Below are 5,554 nucleotides of genomic sequence, written 5' to 3'. Positions count from 1 at the left end.
ACAGCTTTACAATTGTTATCTCCTTAACAAAGCAGTCTGATTCAAATATGCATGTGTATTCATTCTTTGAAAATTCCCGACCTCTTTTCCTGCCAAACTAATTTCAAAGGAAGTGAGGACCTGGGAGATAATCTTGCTTCTTGTGCTTGCTGCATGGATCTGTTTACAAAGCTGGTGGGAAAACTGAGGATACACTGGAGACCTTTACAGGTGAACGGACGCAACCTGAGACCAGGCGCTAAATGAAGTAAATCCGACTTGCATGTGCACACATCATATTGTCTGCCGAGGGTGAGAAGCTGGGCAGTAACTAAGATCCGAAGTGTATAACAGAAGCTGGGTGTGGTGGTTCCTGCCTGTCATCTCAACATGGGAGGCTGAGGCAGGAGGATTGTTGTGAGTTCGAGATCAGCCCAGGCTACGAAGTGAGCTCAAGGACAGTTTTTTTTTTTTTTTTTCCCCTCAGAACCGGGGATTGAACTCAGGCCCTTGCGCTTGCCAGGGAAGCGCCTATTCCACTGAGCCATCTCCCCGGCCTCACAAGGACAGTTAGAACTGCATAGCAAGACACTGTCTCAAAAACACACACACACACACACACACACACACACACACACAAAGGTATATTTAATATGGTAAAATAGGAAGAAACTTCATAAGGAAAGAGAAACTAGGATGGGAGAGTGGAAAAAAGAAAGGAAAGGGCAAAAAGAAAAAAGTATATAAAAGATAATTGGGATAGTGATTGAACTTTTTTTTTTTTTTTTTTTTTTTGTGGTGTGGTACCAGGGTTTGAACTCATGACTTCGAGCTTGCCAGGCAGGCTCTTATGCCACTGAGCTATCTCCCAGCTTTTTACTGGGAAAGTTATGCTACTCATTTCTGTTCGTTCACTAGGGAGAAGGGTTTGTGCTGTTATTGTTTGGATAATTAAATGTCAATGTCTTATACTCTGAGTAACTAACTTGAAGATAATAATATGCAATGTATTTACTATTGTTGCCCTTTTATCATCTTGCTTTGAATTTTTTTCTCTTTTTTTTTGCTTATGTACTTGGTACATGGTATCACTATGCGACTTGGACTTGTAGTGATTCTCCTGTTTTCAACCTCCCTAGCACTGAGATTACAGGCCTGTGCCACCACGCCCTGTCTCAGGGGCCAGCTCAATGCACTTGGGAGCAGGGACAGCGGGGCATGTGGTTAAGGGGATCAAACCCTGGTCCCTGCTCTTGCCTAAGCAGACCCTTAGTCTGCTTAGCTATTTCACCAGCCCTTTCTCTTTCTTTAACAACAAAGAACAAACAAACAAACAAACAAAAAAACAGAACATTTCTCATTCTTTCATTTGTTTTGGCAATCAGGTTGCTAGAGGGGTTTGAACTGTGCGGGGCCTTGGAGCACTGCAGGATCCTCTGCTACTGCGCAGCCTCCAGAGACCCTGTTATTCCCCACCCTGCTCTTCTGGCTGGCCCTGCAGAGGTCCCCCTTTCTTTCCAGTAAATCTAGGTGAAGGGCTGAGCAGTCAGGATTACTGGAGTCCTCAAGCAAACATATTACACCACTCTATCAAGTCTGGAAGGCCCCTTGGCTGCCCATCTTGCTCCAGCAGCCTCACTCTGGGAACTGGCACCACAGGGAGACAAGAGCTGCACCCCCAACTGAGTCCCTCCCCTGAAGGGAGCACACAACTGATCTCCTGAGGGAAAATGTGGTCAGACTAGAGGGCACTCAGGCCCAAGACCCCAGCTAGGTTGTTCTCATGGGAATAGAGGGATGAGGAGTGTGTTAGGGGGCCTCGATGTACAGGGGTGACAGGAGGTGGGAGGTTGGCAGCAGCTGCAGCACCCAAGGTAGGCAATGGACTCCTTTGGAGAAGGAGCCAGTGTTAGATTCAGACACCTGGACATTCTGCAAGACACCATCTCAGGGCCCAGCTGAAAGAAATGGAGTAAGACTCAGGCTTCTGGCCAGGTGGCAGCAGGGTTGAGTTGGGACCAGGGCTTAGCTTGTCTTTCTCCATTAAGAACTCCCTCTTAGAAACACAAATCATAGGGCAGAAAGGATCAGCTAAATTTAGAGAATTATAGGCATTAACATGTGCTGAAGGCCTTAGGAATGAATGGGAAAGATCAGCACCACCTTCTTGGTGTGTTTTTCCATGGCCTTTTTGAGGGGTGGCATGGGGAGGAAGTCTATGGTGTGGCTCTCCTACAAGGAGGCCAGTTCTGCTGGTCACCACCCTCTAAAGCTTACTCATCTTTAGCTTTCCTGGGTAAAGGCAGGGTGCCCACACAGGGAACTGAAGATGCTGTTCATCTACAGTGAGCTGTATACATGCTGTGGATGGGCACAAGGGTATCACAAAGAGATCACTCAAGCAAGGGGTGAGGCTAAGTGGAGCAAGCATTTGTTCCTCCAGGCACTGGTTGCCGGGAGATCGTGGGGTGCTCACTGCACCCCACTGCAGAAGATCATCAGAAGGTGATGCTCTGCAGTGGTAGAAGCCCACCAGGGAGGCAGCTCTGTTACCCTCAAGTGCCCCTTGGGAAGGCAGTTTTCAGCCTGAGAGAGAATCAGGAGCCGAGGGCACATGGGAGATAACTCAGGCAGGGAGCCTCCCAGAAATCAGGAGAGAAGCCTGTTTGTGTACCTTCCACTTATCCCACAGCTTTAAGCCTGATTTTCCTGGGGAGATCAGCCTGCCTCCCTTGGCTCAGAAGACAGCCTGGTGACAAGAGGCAGGAGCCAAGCATGCAGACCACTCCCTGCCTTCCCACGTGCTCCAGGCTGTGAGCCTGGTAGGGTTCACTGGGGTTCAACTCCTTCCACTATTAGCCACAGGGCACACTGGTGTTCCTGGCTCTCTTTGCAGACTTCAGATTAGCTCTGAGGATCTGAAAACCAACCACAGACCCTTTGTGGTTTCCAGTTCCCAGCTGGGGAGTAGCTGCCTGGGCCAGTCATCCAAAACCCCAAGGTCAGAGGAGCAAATCTATGTTGCATCACTTTGAGTCACTGCCCAGATGCTGCAACCCTGTGGGATCCCTGGAGACATTAATCAGGCATCCAGAATCTGGAAGGGAGCCAGGTGGCTGCAGGGTGAGGAGTCTGGTGGGTGTGGGATGTGGGGACCATAGGCAGGAGGCCCTCAGAGCCTCCTTTTGCCTCCTCCCTCCCTGAGCAGCAGGTAACCCTGGGCCCCTGACCTAGACTCTACCTGTCTGGCTTCTTTATGGATTGCAGGGACTTCTGCTATGCCTCCGATCTGGGGTCTGAGTACTGTGTAAGAATTTAATAGGCCTCATCCCGATGATCCTGACATTTCCCACAGAGCTCTCTGCACCTGCTCTCAGCACTGAGCAGCACCCCCTCTCCAATAGCTGCCCTGTGAGTCGAGATCCTGCTGGGCAGGTGAAAGTCGGTGCACGACTCTATGCAGAGAATTCCTTTAGTAATAGTATGAGGAATGGGAAATTCATGTGCTCAGAATCTTGGAGAAACACAAGGGGTTGAATTATTTTGTTTTGTAGGTAATTAACCCACAGCCAGAGAGGAGAAATGACTGGCTCCAGTCACCCAAGTGGTAAATACAACCTTCCTGCTACCCTGTGACCCTGAGGGAAGGGGTGGGTACATGGCAGATACAGTCCATGGCGCTGTTGTTTGTGTGCTCCTGCCCTTTCTGTGTCATGTATTACGCACTTCACCCAGTCACTAGCCTTGCAAGGTCCCTTCTCTGCCTGCTGGTGCGGAACTTGCTCTTCCCATCTGTGTGCATGTCGGTGACAGCATACCCATGCACAGACAGCTGGTGCTTCCCCCTCTTCTCCATGGGCTGGTGGGAGAGTAGGTCCTGGTCAGGCTTCTCCAGCTGGGACTTAGGACCAAAGAACACTGCAGACAATGTGGGTTTTCATAGGTCCGTATGTCCAGCCAACTTTGGCTGTGACCAAGAAATGCACTGCCATTGTAAGCCCCTGACAACTGAAGGCTGCTACTGCGGTAACCAAGCTGAGGTAGGGGTCTGGGGATGTATGTTGAATCAATGCGGTAAGTTCTGTGTCCCTTTGGTGCCTTCTAAGGACCAGGTAGGCATGTGCATATGGGACCATTGCTTGCATAAGATGGTCCTGTGTTTATTGAGGCTGTCTTAGGGGGACTAGGACCATGACAAGAGTGAGATGGGCAGCGTTCCTGAGATGATGGCCCGAGGAATAGGCAGGACTGGCGAGTAGGACCTTCTTGTAGAGCTGTGCCCAGCAGTGGCCTTGGTAGTGGGGAAGGACACAAGCTCCCACTGCAGCCACCTCAGCAGCAAAGCAGGCTGAGAGGAGGACACAGGAGCCCAGCAGCTGTGGCAACAGTGCCCCAGGTGGACACAAGGTTCAGGTCTCTGCCTGTTGTTTAGAATCAGAGGGTGCAATACCTTGGGACTAGGGCTGGAGTGTGGTGAGCTTTGTCCTGGGAAAGGCACACAGGGAGTTTGGGGTGTTCTCACTCCCCAAAGCTTTCTTTCATTTTCCCTGCCTGGATTCTAGGCTAAGCTGGGGGTGAAGTGCGGTCACCCACGGGAGTTTTGTGGGTGCTGGGATGGCAGCAGGCAGACAAGGAGGAGGCAGGGCGGTGCAGCCTCCTGCTCAGGGTTGTCTGGCCGCTGGGCCCTCCAGCTTCTCCTCGCCACAGCTTTGTTTTGTCTGGCTCCCTCGCCGGCCTGGAATTCCTGGGGGCTGCACTGCTCCCAGACGGCTGTGGTTTCTGGTACATACATGGGGCGATTCCCTGCCCTGGCCCCTGCTTCCACAGAGCAGCACCTGGTGAGACTCTTGGGAGGCCAGGGAGAGGCGCACAAGGCTTGCTGCAGCTCTGTGGTGGCCTCTGATGGCAGCAGAGAAAAATGCCCACAAATTCCCCTGTGATTAGGTAAAGGCTGGTCTCAACGCCTGCCCGAGTGCAGCCAGGTGCTTATGCACAGAGAAGCGGGAGTTGGGTCAGTTTTAAACATGTCTCCGCACTCTCTGGACACTGCCTCTTGTCGCTCTTGGAGAAGAGGTCAAGGAGGCCCTTAGGTCCCATCACCAGAGAGCTACCTCCTGGTGGCTGCAGTCCAAAAATGTGCACAGCTGCAAATTAGTGAAAGGCCCTGAGAAGAGAGGGGTATAGAGAGGTCTCTGTGAGCCCAGTGAGGCTGGGAATTGCAGAGGTTTTATACCATGGGGTGTTGGTGTAGAATCACCCACACATTCAAACTTCAGGATCCATCCTGAGGCAGCTGGAAGCTTTGTACTCAGCTATCGCCAGGCACAGGGGCCTGGGCAAAGCAGAGCAGGGCATGGCTGGCAGACTGAGCTGTGCCCTTGAGGAGTTTCCTTTTTTTTTTTTTTTTTTGAGGAGCTTCCTGCAAACAGTGGGGACACAGGCACACACACAGTTCCTGGAGAGGGCACGAACTCCAGGGGCTGCACAGGGGGATGGGGCTGTGCGGGACACAGCTGATGGAGAGCAGCATAAGCAGAGGTCCAGGATGGAGTGAGGGAGGGGACAGGAGCACAGT

The sequence above is a fragment of the Octodon degus genome, unplaced genomic scaffold (assembly GCF_000260255.1).
Source record: "Octodon degus isolate 3935 unplaced genomic scaffold, OctDeg1.0 scaffold00008, whole genome shotgun sequence".
Classification (NCBI taxonomy): Eukaryota; Metazoa; Chordata; class Mammalia; order Rodentia; family Octodontidae; genus Octodon; species Octodon degus.
The sequence above is the reverse complement of the archived record's forward strand: the minus strand, read 5'-3'. Positions refer to the sequence as shown.